The sequence below is a fragment of the Dipodomys spectabilis genome, unplaced genomic scaffold, assembly GCF_019054845.1.
Source record: "Dipodomys spectabilis isolate Male_0828 unplaced genomic scaffold, ASM1905484v1 ptg000365l, whole genome shotgun sequence".
In the NCBI taxonomy this organism is placed as follows: Eukaryota; Metazoa; Chordata; class Mammalia; order Rodentia; family Heteromyidae; genus Dipodomys; species Dipodomys spectabilis.
In genome coordinates, this window is record NW_024871042.1 from 5,225,941 (window position 1) to 5,241,864 (window position 15,924).

The 15,924-nt window shown below is 41.7% G+C and overlaps 1 protein-coding gene across 1 annotated transcript in view; it reads left to right on the top strand.

Annotated features, from left to right (window-relative positions):
• The window catches only part of Rin2 (Ras and Rab interactor 2), a 193,014-nt gene that overhangs the window by 14,622 nt on the left and 162,468 nt on the right, over window positions 1-15,924 (top strand). Inside the window, exon 2 of the mRNA XM_042666467.1 lies at window positions 14,631-14,753. The gene's annotated coding sequence lies outside the window, so the exon portion shown is untranslated. The remainder of the gene's footprint in view (window positions 1-14,630; window positions 14,754-15,924) is intronic.

Consider the following 15,924-nt stretch of genomic DNA (forward strand, 5'->3'; position numbering starts at 1 on the left):
CCTTCCTTTCCTCCCTTTTCTTCCTTTCTTCCTTCCTTCCTTCTTTCCTTCCTTTTATTTGTGTGCCAGTACTGGGGCTTGAACTCAGGGCGCCGTGCTCTCCCTTAGCTTTTTCATTCTGAGTTGGCTTTCTAGCTCTTGAGCTGCACACCTCCGAGGTTCCTTCATTCCAACCCTCACTGAGGTTCTTTGTCTGATAGGACAGTTGCTGTAGGAGGCTGTCAGCCAGTAGCCATAGGCACAGTTTGGAGGCCTTTGCCTCCAGAAAACTGGAAAAGAAAGAGCTCATGCACCAAACTCAGCTTATATAATGTGTGGGAAAATGGCTCCCTTTCTACCCCAAGTGGCCAAACACCAACCAGTTTGTTGAAACAAGAGAGTTTTGAGATAGCTTGGGACTGGAAGAGTCTCAGAAAGAGTTCCAAATAACCCAACCATGCTTTCTGTTCCCAAAGGAAGTCAGATAGATAGGAATGTGGACTGAGAACATGGTTTTTCCCTTAGAACATCAAAGTGATAAATTTGCAACCAGAGAAGTAGGGGAAAGATCAAGAGCCAAGGATTACAGGAAAAGTAAAGAAAATGTTTTCTATCACGAAAAGCCATGATTTCTCCTTTTGTCTTCTGCCACTGTGGCAATGCGAAGGAAATGAGAATGCCTATACAAATCTTTCCTACCTTCCAAAAGGACAGAAAGAAGCGGCACCCATTCATTTCCTACCAAGTCACTGCTGAGTACCACTGATGCTGTCAGTCAAACTAGTTGAATGGAGAGCTACTTCCTGGATCTCGTCAGCCATTACTCCATTCCACCTCATTGTTCACTCTTGTGAAGTTGATGCTGTAAATAAACAATAGGATTTTGTGTTTAAAAAAAAAATCTCCCTGCTTGCTGATTACAGACAGGATTTCAGTGGAACAAGAGTGGCCACAAGGAGAAGACCGGGATTGTTGAGTGTTGGCTGGACTGTAGGGAAGAATGTTGGATAACATTGGGAGAACGATCTGGAAGTTCTGTGATGCAGTTTGACACAAGGAGTGAGCAAGCGTGGATACCCGTGGCTGGTGCTGGACTTCTTGCTGACCAAACTGTGGCAATGATGGTGACCCTTAAGGAAATGATAAATCGGGAAGGGAGAGTTGCACTACAGTAAAGACTTCCATTTTGTCTGTCTTAACTTTATGAGAACCACTCAGAGGTGTGGAGTAAGCCAGCTCTATACATCTGGAACGGGAACAAGAACTTTGGGTTACAAGTCCCTGGGTGGCAGTTTCTAGCAGCAAGCTCTGGAGGTGCTGTTCTAGAATCAGCAGGGTGGTCATAAGTGCAGAATTTTATATTTGTGTGTTGTTCTAAGTCTTTGAAAATGTTATAATGGAAGGATTGGCTGCCACCATCTGGAGATGTGACTTTGTACTCACAGCTTGTCACAGAAGGTATCAGAAGGCTAGTCATACAGGGGACGGTTTTAATACCATGTTTGCCTACATCTCTTCAGCCCGTATTTTACTAGCTAAAACCCAGCCAAAGAGGTCCTCCCCCAATTCAAGAAGGAAGGATACTATGAGGCTCCTCATGCATGTACTGTGTGTGTGTCCTGCCAGACGTGGTGGCGGCTGTGCTGTGTGTAGTTACATAGAAACAGCTTATGCTGTTCAGGAGAGAACACTAATAATGATTGTGAAGTAGGTTGAGCAAACTCCTGTGTCCTAACCCTAACTCTTTGAAGGTCGGTGTAGAAAAGCAAAGTGGCATCAGCCCCGAACTCTTAGGTCTGTGTGTTTTCCCATGGTTTTATGAGCAAGGCAGAGAACTGCAAGGAGAGGTAATTTTCTGGGTTCCAGGTCTTCTAAGGAAGGGATTTCCAGGGACCCATTGGTGGCCAATCTTCACTGTAGTTTGTAACTATAATCCTTTCTACAGGTAGGGATGCAAAGCCTAGAATACAGGTACTGCAGACTTACTAACGATGCTGTATCATCAGAGAAGGGTGACAGTACTATAGTAGTAGAATGGTTACTCAATTTGGAGTACTTTTTTAGAAATTATTTTGGTGTGTATGTGTACCAGTACAAGGGCTTGAACTCAGGATGTAGGCGCTGTCCCGAGCTTTCTTTGCTCAAGGCTAGTGCTCTACCGCTTGAGCCACAGCTCCACTTCTACCATTTTTAAATGGTTAATTAGACATAAAAGTCTCACAGACTTCCTGCCTGGGCTGGCTTTGAACCATGGTCCTCAGATCTCAGCCTCTTTAATAATGGAGCACGTTTTCAAATTTTAAAAATCTGTTTAGTTATTTGCGGTTTTCATGCTTAAGTGGTAACCCCTTGTTTACTTGGACTCTGCATAATCTGGGGGCTCCTATTAGTCAAAGAGTAGACTGGAGAATTACAGGAGAATTAGTCATGAAATAGTCAACAGCTTGGTCACACTATATTAGTCTGCCTGCATCCCGCTAAAGCTTTTGAAGGAAAGATTTAGCTCAAGTCTATTCTTTGCTGTGTGCTCCAAGCTTAACCCAATTTAAAGCATAAAATATGTATCAAAATGTTGCTTGTTAAAATGTTACTACTAACATGTAACAGTTTAAAAAATTATTGATTTAGTTAACTGAATTTCCCAAAATTAAAGAAAAAAGCAAGGCTGGGAGTAGTGGTACATGAGTATAAGATGGAAGGAAGAAGATCTCAATTTGAAGCCAGCCCAATGGCAAAAGTTACTGAGACACCATCTCAACAAACAAGCTAATGTGGCACACCTGCTTCCTCATTACTCAGGAGGCAAAGGTAAGAGGATTGCTGCCTAAGGCTGGCCCAGAAAATGTTAGTACAAGATTCTATCTGTAAAACAGACAAATATAAAAAAGGACTGGAGGCATAGCCCAAGTATGAGAGCACTTGACTAGCAAGTATGAGGCCCTAAATTCAATCTGAGTACCTCAAAACTAGCAGAATCCAGAAGTGCTGACTGTGAATGTTTATCTGTGTTCCTGGGTTCTTTGTGCCTCCCTTGATAGAGCCAAACACACCAAAGCCAGCAAGCTGAGTAAGAGCAGGAGATTCTGAGTTCAACCCTTGAGCTAAGAAAAAAGAAAAAATTAGCTTTGAATATAGTTTAGTGGTTAGAAAGGAATTTAAGCAATTGTATATGGATGAATGTGTGTTAAGTTTCTTATTTCATGCTATCTATAATTTATGTGCTTTCACACAATGGACTATATTCGTGGGTTCTGCATCCAAGACTCAAGTAACTTGAGAAAATATTTAAGAAATAAAATGGATCTATTCTGCCCGGGAGATTCTTTTTCCTCCTGGTCCCTCCCTAAACTATACAGGGTAACATCTGCAAAACATCTCTATTTCTATGAAGGATTATAAATCATCTAGAGGTGATTTCAGATATTCGAGAGGATGAACATAGGTTAGAGGCAAATACATACAAGCCTCAAGCATCAGTGTGTTTGGGTACCATGGTGGCTCTCGAACCTGTGCCCATAAGGATATTAAATTAAAAAAAAAATCCCTGAATGATGAAGACTAAATTTGTTTCAGTAAAATTAGTGTTTTTAACGTAGTAAATGTCATTATTATTTAAACACACAAAATTATTTAAACACATAAAATGGCAATACAACTATGGCAGTTACCTAGAGCCAAATCTCTTCTCATAATGGGGGTAAAAATAGAGCCAACAGAATGATGATTTACATACAACTCTAGGATTACTAAGAAACAGCATTCTACAAACTTCAAATTCCTTATAAGCATGAAGATAAGTACCCAGGTCCAGTCAACATTTTTTGTTGGACTTGAACTCGGGGCCTGAGTGCTGTCAAGGTTAGTGCTTTACCACTTTGAGCCACAGTGGAGCTTCCATTTTTTGGTTGCTTCCCTGCCCCCTCCACCTCAGTGGTTTATTGGAGATAAGAGTCTCACAGACTTTCCTGCAGGGGGCTGGCTTTGTACCACAATCCTCAGATCTCCTAGCCCCCTGAGTAGCTAGGATTATAGACATGAGCCAACAGTGCCCAATTGAGATACATCTTGAGAAAGGTGAGGCATCCAGGAGACACATTAGCCTAGGAAAGGCACTTTCTCCTTGGAGAGTTGGCCATGTCTAAAGAGAGTGCAAAGGGATAAAACTTAGAACCATACAGAGATTTTAAAAGAAAAAAAAATCATAAAATTAAGCCACATACTGGTGGCTCACACCTGTAATCCTAGCTACGTGTGAGGCTGAGATCTGAAGGCTGAGGCTTGAATCCATCCCAGGAAGCAAAGTCTGTGAGACTTTTATCTCCAACTAACCAGCAAAAAGGTGCTAGTGGAGCTGTGATTCAAGGGGTAGAGTGCTAGCCTTGAAGGGGAAAAGCCACGGGAGAGCTCCAGGCCCTGATTAAGGACACTATTTCACTACTTCACCAGCAGAGGGCATGCTTGAACCAGGAAACCTTGTTAGCCACCACAAGCTATCAACACTTATTGCTGGTCCAGGAAAGAAAATATGGCAAAAAGAACAGAAGGTAGCAGAGAGCAGGAACAGAGCCACAGTCAAAAGAAGCAGTTTGAGAGTCAAAGCATTTTGGATGATAAATGTTCTCACTCTTTGGAAGAAGAAAATCAAACTTTATTCCTATGCCATACAGAAAATCCTATTTCAGAAATAGAGGTGTGACTCCAGTGGTACAATGCCAGCCCTGAGCAAAAAAGTCAACAGAGCACAAGGCCCTTAGTTCAAAGCCATATTTCTTGATGGATCATAGGTTTAAATATTAAAACTGAAATGATTAGCATTTTAAAAGGATACATACAAAATCTTCATGACCTTGGAGTACATAAAGATTTTTTGTGTATGTTTATGCCAGTAGTCCTGGGGCTTAAACTCAGGGCCTAGGTGTTGTCTATGAGCTTTTGTGCTCAGCATTAGTGCTCTACTCCTTGAGCCACAAGTCCACTTCTGACTTTTTGGTGGTTACTTGGTGATAAGAGTCTCACAGACTTTCCTGCCCAAGCTTACTTTAAACCATAATCTTCAGATCTCAGCCTCCTGAATAGGTGGGATTAAGGCATCAGCCACAGTATCTGGCATAATGATGTTTTTACATGGACCTGTTCACTTAAAGATTACATGCATTACTGTATATAAAAGTTATACTTCAATGTCTCCCTCTCTTTTTGTTTTTTGGCACTCAATTTTCTTCCTATTCTGTTATGACTCTTCTATTTCCACTAATTCTATTATCTTGTTTTGTCCACAATTCTTATTTTTTTCTTATTTTTTTTCTTCTTCTTATTTTTTTTTTGGCCAGTCTTTGAACTCAGAGCCTGGGCACTGTCCCTGAGCTTCTTTTGCTCAAGGCTAGCTAGTACTCTACCACTTGAGCCACAGCACCGTTTCTGGCTTTTTCTGTTTATGTGGTACTGAAGAATCGAACCCAACCTTCATGCATGCTAGTTAAGCACTCTACCACTAAGCCACATTCCCAGCCCTCCAAGATTCTTATCACAGGTCAGTTGTTTCCTGTTATTGTTTTCTCTATCTTGGGCATTTTACCTACTTGAACTGGTAGCTTCACCTGCATATTTTCTCTTTCTTTTTTGTTAAACTAGGTGCTTTCCTTAAAAAAATGTATAGGTGCTATTTTTTCTCTTACAATTTTTTTTTTTTTGTCGATCGTGGGGCTTGAATTCTGGGTCTGGGCGCTGTCCCTCAGCTCTTCAGCTTATGGCTAGCATTTGAGCCACAGCACCACTTATGGTTTTTCTAGTGATTTATTGGAGATAAGAGTCTCACGGGGGCTGGGAAGGTGGCTCAGTGGTAGAGTGCTTGCCTTGCATGCATGAGGCCCTGGGTTCGATTCCTCAGCACCACATAAGCAGAAAAAAAAAGCCGGAAGTGGCGCTGTGGCTCAAGTGGTAGAGCGCTAGCTTTGAGCTGAAGAGCTGAGGGACAGCGCCCAGGCCGAGTTCAGGCCCTTGACCAGACACCCTCCCCCCCAAAAAAAAGAACCTACAGGAGCTGGCTTTGAACTGCGATCCTCAGACCTCAGCTTCCTGAGTAGCTAGGATTACAGGTATGAGCCACCAGCGCCCAGCACAAAAAAATTCTTGAGATAAATATTTCTGGAACTTAAAGCAGAAGACTCTTTGTGCAGAAGTGTTAATATATCTCAACGTCAACATTTGGACTGAGTCAATAGTACAACCTGGCGTCCTTATTCTGTCTATATTGTGTCTATTTCAGGCAATGGATAGATAAGGGATAAAGTGTTTTCTGCACCAGAAACATTCATGTTTAGACATACCCAGAATGGTTATCTCAGTTCCTTCTGCAATTTTGGAAAGGAAATATGTATTTCCTTCCTTCCTTCCCTAATCCAGTATTTTTCCCTCAGGCAGTTTTTCATGGTTGGCAGGTGCTGGCAAACAGGACCCTTGTAGGGCTGTGGATCTGAGCAGTTGACAGGGTCAAGCTGACCATGAACTGAGAGAGAGAGGAATTGTTCTTCATGGGGAGGAACTGCCCTGGGAAGGGATTCACAGGGAAATGTACTAGAGGGGAAGTTAAAACTTTAGCAGACCCTTCCATCCCTTTCCCTTCTTCACCTGCCAACTCTGCCGCTTCCCTTCCCTTCCTTCCTCTCTTCCTTCCTTCCTTCCTTTTCTTTTTCTCTCCTTTTCTTCCAAGGATCTTGTTCCATGGCTTAGGCTGTCTTGACAAGAGTAGTATTTGATACCAAGAGAAAACAACCAAGTTAGCCACTCAGTCCTTTCACCTGTGAATCTTGGCTTTCTAAAGATGCAATGCCCTAGGTAATTTTACATCCTTTTTTAGAGGAGTCAGGGAAAATAATTCTCTTTATCCATTTTCTATCGCCATAACAAAATACGTCAGTCAGATAATTTATAGAGAGCAGTGGTTAATTTAGCTCGTGGTTCTGAAGGCTGAGAAGTTCAGTTGGAGTAGCCGCTGGCATGGCCATGGAGGACATCTCACCTTGAGACAGAACAGTTGTGCCGCAGACAGCTAGCTTTTATAGCAAAACGAACCTTCCCCCTCTCGTAGTCCGCTAAGTCATGACCCAGTCCCTATTCTCTTAACACTGGTACATTCAGCACTAAATTTCCAGCACGTGAAAATTGAGCAGCCCATTCACATATCCAGCATCACAATTAATGATGCAGAGAATAGTGCGTCAACCATGGTTATGTACACAATGTGAAAAGGGGGTTTTGTTGGTGTTTTTCAAAAGCACTGAGCAATGCAAACATTCAGGAACATTTACAGTCTGCAGTGACGTCATCCAACATGTACATAAGCCTTTTAGATGGCTTCATTAAAACGTATCTACACTATGTATCAGAATGTTTTTACATAGAAGAATATTCTTCATCTCTCCAACTCTTCCAACTTGCTTTTTTACCTGATAAATATATCCTTACACAGGCTTGAGAGCTTCTGATGAGACTAGTAACAGTGTTTTCCACACCACGTAGTGTTGCAACCCGCTGTGTGCTCCTTAATCTGCTGCAACTGGGAGCAACACATGAACCAGACCATGGAACTGAGGTTTGGTAACACCAGGGGACCTGTAGCCTTCCACCAGCCACACATCCCAAGGTTCCAATAACCAAGGTTTTTATTGGTCTTGTGCAAGCAAATAAGGTACAAACTTCAAGTTGTGACAATATTTTGTATACAAGTGGTAGGTGATCTTCTTATTCTGGGAAGGAGAGCTAAACAGTAAACAGCTTACAATTTGCATAAACCTAAATCTTCCCTTAGGCTCCCACGCAGTTTGAGGTGGAATCTGACTTCTTGTTAGGCTAGGACTGATTGACCTTTCTCATCCTTCAGAGAGTGTGTTAGGAGAAGGCATTCCAAACTCCCAATCCCTTCAGGGTCTCACTGCAAAGTACCTAATAGATTCCCTAGTCAACATTTAATTAACAAGTAGTTGTGATCAAGACAACCCTTCCTACCCCCATATGGAAATTACCTTAAAGCTTAGGATGAAATGATGTTCTTAAGGTTAGAAACAGTTAAGTAATCTTCAGAGAAATTGTACTTTTGAGGATCCCATGTAAGTTGGGAAGAATTTGCATATCTCTAAGGAACACCACCTTGTTCAGGTTCAGTAACAACTTAAAAGCAGATGCCCTTCGCTGCTGCGCACACACTTGCTCCCTTGCTACCCCAGAGAGATGGACAGTTTCCTAGCTTGTTCTAGCTGCTTAAGCCTGACTCAAAGAGTCAATCAGTCTGTTCCATAGACAGGTTTTAATATACAGTTGTGCTTTCCATGTATACAGGCATGGTTTAAGTAGCTAATACTTTATATTTCTTTTCTTTCCTTTTTTTTTTTTTTTTTGCCACTCCTGGTGTTCGGGCTTAAACTCAGGGTCTGGGCACTATCCTTGAGCATCCTTTGCTCAAGGTTAGCACTCTGCCATTTCAGCCACAGCACCACTTCTAGCTTTTTCTGTTTGTGGTACTGAGGAATCGAACCCAGGGCTTCATGCATGGTAGGCAAGTACTCTACCACTAAGCCACATTCCCAGCCCAGTGCTTTTATATTTCTATGTGTAAGACTTTATGGCATGTCATATATATTAAGTATAAGTTAATTTACTAGGTCTAATGGTTTTTGGTAGCCATTTAATATAATAGCGCTAAATATTAATATGAGATAGTAGTACAATATTATATTTTTAGTGGTTATGTTTTTCAAAGTCTAGTTGCCTTTGGAAGTTTACTAATAGTCTGATGGGATTTTTCTTCCTTTTGGGGTCTCAAACAACTTTTAAACACTCCTAGATGCTATTGCAGCATATGCATGTAATCTGAGACCTGTCACACATTTGTTTTGACCTCTGTGGGGGTACTGGGGCTTGACCTCAGGACCTCAAGCTCTCTTAGTTTTTTCTTTTTGGTTCAAGGCTGGAACTCTGCCACTTGAGAGCTACACCTGTTCTCCCTGCTTTTTTGGTAGTTAATTGGATATAGTCTCTCAGGTTTTTCTGCCTAGACCGGCCTTGAACCGGTAATCCTGCTATCCCAATCTGCTGAGTAACTAGGATTACAGGCTTGAGCTACCAGAGCCTGGCCAACAACATCTAATTCTTTCTCTTTTGTCCATATGCTAAGGGTGCTGGATATCTAAAATTCTAATATGTAGTAGAGGCTTCTGGGATAGAAAATAGCTTGATTAATATTGAGGGTAATAACAGCAAACTTCTTTCTTTTTTTTCTTTGTTGTTGTTCTTTTAATGTACTATGTGATTTCTTGTTTCGTTTGTATGTTCTTCCCCCTATGGTATATCCCCTGTTGTACTGTATTTGATTTTGGTGCCCTGGTATTGTATATAAATTTATCTGAATTAGGGAAGGTAAGGGGGAACCAATGCAGCCATATACACAAGACAATATGTTGGAAATGATCTGTACAACTTGGGAGGAGGGGGGATTGGAGAGGGAGGGAAGGTGGGAGAAAAATTAGGGAAGGGGTAAGAAATGTACTTATTACCTTACTTATGTAACTGTAACCTCTCTGTATGTCACCTTGACAATAAAAAATAAAAAAACAAGGAAAAAATAAATCAATAGAAAAATTATATATATGGAATTGTTTTATGCATTTCACTATCTAACTTGTTTTTTTTTTTTTATTGTAAAAATACCGTACAGAGGGGTTACAATTACATGAACAAGGTAATGAGTACATTTCTTATCAAGCATTGTTGCCTCCTCCTTTGTTTCCCCTTCCCATCCCTTCCTATCCCCTACCCCCCCCCCCCCCCCACCGCCTCCCAGCAAACCTCTTTCTCTGTGAGAAGTTACATGTGCCTTGTACTCACCTCCCCAAGTGCTGATTTGTTAAATTCAAATGCTAGGATGCTAAACCTCAGTCAACAAGTACTGATAAAAAGAACCGGTATCATGATGCATGCTGGGATTCACCATAGCTTACTGGGCCAAGAGCAAAACTAAGCTCAGCACCCTGAACCACACACACGATACAACAGTAAGCTCCACCCCACAAACATCAAAGGATTTTTCAAATCCGGAAAATGCTGCATAAAAAATATAGGTAGGAAATAACTATGGGCAAAATATCATAAGCTCAGGCAAGAGCAGAGGTATGTGTGACTTTGGCCTTTCCTGTTTTGTGAAATGAAGGATTTGTTATAGGATGAACAAATCTGAGATCTGAGGATAGGCATTCAAAGCCAGCTGGGGCAGAAGAATCCATGAGACACTATCTTCACTTAGCCAGCAACAGAGTTGGTGTGGAGGTGTGGCTTGAGTTGTAGAGCACCAGCCCTAAGTGAACAAGCCTAGTGAGAGAGAGCGCGGGGGGGCGGGGGGGGGCAGGGGGGGGCACCTGAGCGCAAGCTCTGGTAACTGGCATAAAAAAAAAAAAGAAGTTGTTCCAGACGGCAGCTGGTAGTATGGACTTACTCTTTGAGATTTAGGTATCTTCTTGGGAGTTCTGGAAATGTCTTTATTAGAGGGATAATCTTTAATGATGTGTTAGATTATATTCAGGATTGCCTTCAGCACCGTTGATAATCTGTGAGTGCACTGAGTCATGCATGGGTAAGGTTGAACACATTGAGCCTGGCTTTAAATCAGCGTGGGAAGCATGGGAAATGCTACTACGTGTGACTGGTAGTTAGAGCTGAGCAGCATTTTCATAAAGTTCTTGTTCTGTGTACATAGGTACATGAGCTAGAGCCTCTTTGCCACTGTGGAAGGCCGTGAGATGAATCTGGAAGTCGAGAGTTGCGAGCTCACTGTTTCCTCAGCCCCACCACACGTTGGAGTCACCTGCAGGGCTCTGAACACCTGTGGGAAGTCCGTTGTAGTTTATTGGGGCTGTAACCTAGGTTTGGCAGTGGCTTAATGCTTTTCATGAGTGAGAACCCATGAAGAGTCGAACTCAGTGATTGAGTTCTACAAGTAATTCCTGTGTTTGCCCTTGGGTTTGAGCTCATTTAATTCTCCGTAGAGCCATGCCATCCAGTAAACTAGAATTGTTGCAAGGTATGTTGGGAACAAGGGGACCTTTAGATAGATGTACATAATGGCTTTTTGCATCAAGGGAACACAACATGAATCTAGGAGAGCACATGAATGAAGGTTTTACAGTAGTCTGAGTAGAAAAAAGTGGTTGCAGAATTTGGAGAGAGAAAGCAAAAGGGAACTGAGAACAGTTTGAATTGTTTGAATTCTGCCTACTCCAGATGAGTGAGCCTTCTAGAGTCAGCACCGCACAGCCTGGGCATGGATGGATTGGGCTCTTTCTACTTCAGGTCTCAGTTTACAGGTACCTCTAATTAGCACCACAGCACCACTTCCAGTTTTTCTGGTGGTTTAGTGGAGATAAGAGTCCCACAGGGAATTTTCCTGCCCAATCTGGCTTTGAACCGTGATTCTCAGATCTCAGCCTCCCGAGTAGCTAGGATTACAGACGTGAGCCTCAGGTGCCCGGCAATTCTTTGCTTTTTTATTGGCACATAATTATATATAAATTATAACATAAACAGCATAAGGGAAGCACTAGAACTTTTGTACATGAAAAGATAAAATTATATTACTCACAGTCTCCTTTCACTCTGTGTTTTGTGGTATTCATCATGTGAAGGTAATTAAATGCAACTTCTTTTTCTATCTATTAATAAAGGTTAGAAGGTTTTTGTGAGATGATTTAAACAGAGCTTAAAGTTTACTGAGATTGTTTTCCAATAGCTTTGCCTATATGTAAAGTAAGAGTTTAGAGAAAAATCTGGATCATGAAGAAAAAGAAGGGCAAGAACAGTGGTATTACCTTTAGTCCTAGCTACTAAGAAGATTGAGGTAGGGGGATCACCTGAGCAAAGGAGTGTGCGACCAACATAGTGAAACCCTGTCTAAAATATCAACCAAACCACCAAGGAAAGTGGGATTTAAAGTAATCCTAAAGAAGGTGCTGATGATAGTGATGATGGTGTTGGTGATAATGTGATGTTGGGAAGATGGCGGTCAGCATTCTTGAGAATGTATTGAGTAGACTGCAGTGGACCAATGCATTCCATGGATTGTTTTTCTTGATCTTTCAAACTACCCTTTGAGGTAGGGTATAATGACTGCCATTAGGTGGGTTATAACCATTTTGATAACTGCCCCATTTTATACATGAGGATCACAAATCAATTAATTTTCCTGAAAGATTCCTCTGGGACTGAAGACCAAATACAGTGCATCCATCCTGAGTCAGATCAAGTAACTGAGGAGGGCCCAGGGCACTAATTCCAGACAGAAATGTAATTTGGGCATGAAGGATGAAACGTATGGACATTGTCATGTGAAGGTCAGAGGCCAGTTAGAGAGCTGGCAGAGGAGTTGAGACAATGGAATATTATAAAAAGCATTGGGGAAAAAGTACAGTATCATCTTATATTTCCCTAAGGATAAGAGCCTAAAGAATGGAATAAGCAAATAGAATGAACACACGACAAACATTGATATTTGAAAAGAAACATGTTTGTATGGATATCAGAATGTACTCCACAATTAGATACAATCCAAATGAAAAATATCCATTCTAGCCAGAATGGCTCATACCTGTAACCCTAGATACTTAAGAGGCTGAGCTCTAGAGGATTACAATTTGATGAAGCCTGGGCAGAAAACTCCATGAGACTTTATCACCAAAATAACTGCTAAAAAGCTGAGAAGAGGCATAGCTCAAGTGGTAGAGAACCAGCAGAACAAGCAAGCCAAGCAAGTATGAGGTTCTGAGTTCAAACCCTAATACTGACAGTAATAGTAATAATATATCCACTCTGTTGAGGATGCATGTATTAGTGGTATTGGCTAAAGAGAGCTTAAGCTGAGGTAGCTGTCATACTGTATATTATTGATTGAAAGCTTTTCACTGTATTGTGTATCATGGAAACCTTTGGATGACATTTTAATGTGCATTCATTATTTCTTAAGTTTAATTAATAAAAAAGAGAGCTTTTTCCATGATTTAATATTTGTGATTTGCTTTCTTTGCCAGCAAGGTGACTGCATTCCTGTGCTTAAGTCATTTTGAAAAGGACAGGGTCCCAATCAGAGACAGTTACAATGAAGAAGGTGGCAGAGCCCTTTCTGAAGGAGTTGATGTGGTACAAGGAGTAGAAAGGAAAAACTGAATTGTCATTTAATGGACAGAAGTAGGAGGAAAGTTGTTAATTAGTCCTATACATATTGTATTTATTTTAGTGTGAGACCACTTGGATTCATTAAATCGAGCATCTGCTTGGAGTTTAGAGAGCGTTGAATAGGAGGTGCCTTTTCTTAGTTCCTGGTCCACCTGTGCAGGTGTGGTCAGCACTTTGAGCAGTGTCTAGTGTCCTCCCTGAGCCTCTGTGTATGCTTGTGCATCATTTGTTGTTTTGCTGTTCTTTGTTTTGTCTTGTTTTGCTTTTGTGCAGATACTGGGGCTTGAACTCAGGGCCTGGGCACTATCCCTTAACTTTTCTACTTAAGAGCTGGTACTCCACCACTTGAACCATACCCCTACTTACAGCTTTTTCTGTGGCTAATTGGAGATAAGAGTCTCATGGACTTTCTAATTGGACTGGCTTCAAACTTCCATCCTTAGATCTGTTTCCTAAGTAGCTAGGATTACAGTCCTGAGCCACCAGCACCCAGCCATGATTTTTATTTTATTTTTATTAATTTAAAATTATCTTCAAGTAATTGAACAAATGGATTGCCATTGAACAAAGCATTTCATAAATGCAATGCTTATTGATCAGTGTTACCCCTTTCAACATTCTTTGTTTTTGGGGGAGGGGGGTCTGGTCGTGGGGCCTGAACTCTGGGCCTGGGCGCTGTCCCTCAGCTCTTCAGCTCAAGGCTAGCACTCTACCACTTGAGCCACAGCGCCACTTCCAGCTTTTTTTCTTTATGCTTATGTGGTGCTGGGGAATCGAACCCAGGGTCTCATGCATGCAAGTCAAGCGCTCTACCACTGAGCCACCTTCCCAGCCCCCCTTTCAACATTCTTACCCACCCATCCCAACTCATCCCTTCCCTTTCTTTTCTTTTTTTTTTTGGTGGGGGAGATTCACTGTGCTACATCTCCACCCTTTTCATTTTACTTTTTTTGTGGGGGGACATGTCTGTCGTGGGCCTAGTACTCATGGCCTGGCACTGTCTCTATTCTTTTGCTTAATGCTAGCACTCTACCACTTTGAGCCACAGCTCCACTTCTGGTATTCTGGTGATTAATTGGAGATAAAAAGTCTCCTGGATTTATCTGCCAGGACTGGCTTTGAACCGTGATTCTCAAATCTCAGCCTCCTGAGTAGCTAGGATTACAGGCATAAGCCACTGGCACCTGACCTAGTAGCTGTGTAGCTAGGATTACAGGTGTGAGCCATCAGGACCAGGGTAGTATACACACTGAATTCTTGACTGTACTCTCCTCCACTCCCCCTCTTCATTTGTCTACCCTTTCTCCCACCCCACCTCTTATAAGTATCTGTTTCCTGGTGCTTACATGTTGGACTTGGACTTTGCCTTTCTAAGAAATTATACTATTTGAGTTCTTAAATGCAAACAAATCCTGAATGATAGATTCTGTGTGTTTTAGATGGAGAGAAGCAATCTGGACTTCTAAACTTCTACTGGAAAGGATGAAAGGTGAAAGTTCTTCAGGATTCTGGGAAGACAGTGCTGAACTGAAGTGAGAGAGAAGGGGTGCCAGCCCCAAAGGGTAGGTACAACATATCTGCCAGTCAAGTGAACTTCCGGTTACATTATGAGGCCTGGTTTGGTCTGTTCCAAGATTTTTTTTTTTCTTTTCAACTTGGTCACCATTTTAATTCATTTTAACAAAGCTAAAGGTTTCTTTGCCATTTCCTGTCTTTCCTGTTAGATAAAATATCTTTGTGCCAGACTTGTGTTAGTCAATAACATCAATAAAATACAACTATAAACTGAACAATAATAGGAACTGTCCCTGGACAGTAGAATATATCAGCATTTTTCAAGAGAGGGGAACAGCCATTGGACACCACTGGGGAACTAGCATTGGTATGTGTTTGCGTTATGTCCCCTGCAAAGCTCATTCTTGAGGTAACAAACAACGTGGAAGGATGTGTTGGATTATCGACACAAAGCCTTCATAAACAGGTGAATGCTTTTAAAAAATATTATCTTTAGTTGTACAAAGGAGTTGCCATTTAGCAACGCAGTTTGTGAATACAGTGCATGGGGATCAGTGTGACTTGGGTGAGTGTTTTTTCTTGTTGGAGTGAGTTCTCACTTGGATTGGGTCTTGTTGGATTGGTTCTTGTGAGAGTGGCTTGTTACACAGTGAGCTTGCTACCATGTGGCCTTTAGCCGAATCAATGCCAGTGCCCTCCCTCTTCTTGGACTTCCGGAACCATGAGCCAGGATAAACCTCTTTGCTTATATGATTATCTGGGCTCAGGTAATTTGTTATAGCAATGGGAAGTAGGAATTATGGAAAGATGAAATTTGTAACTCTTGGTGCACAGGAATTGTGGCTGTGTTATTTTTCTTTAACCTTGTGTGTATATGTCACTACAGGTATTTGAGAACTATGAAAAAAATCTTTACATTATCCAGAACATCCAGCACTTAAATCTACACTATGGATATATACTACTACTACTACTACTACTACTACTAGGCTGGGCTGTGGTGGCTCATGCCTGTAATCCTAGCTACTAAGGAGTCTGAGATCTGTGGAACATGGTTCAAAGCCAGTCTGGGAAAGAAAGTCTGTGAGACTCTATCTCCAGTTAACCACCAGAAAACCAGAAGTGGAGATGTGGCTCAAATTAGTAGAGGGCTAGCCTTGAACAAAAGAGCCTAGGGACAGTGTTCAAGCCCTGAGTTCAAACCCCACAACTGACAAA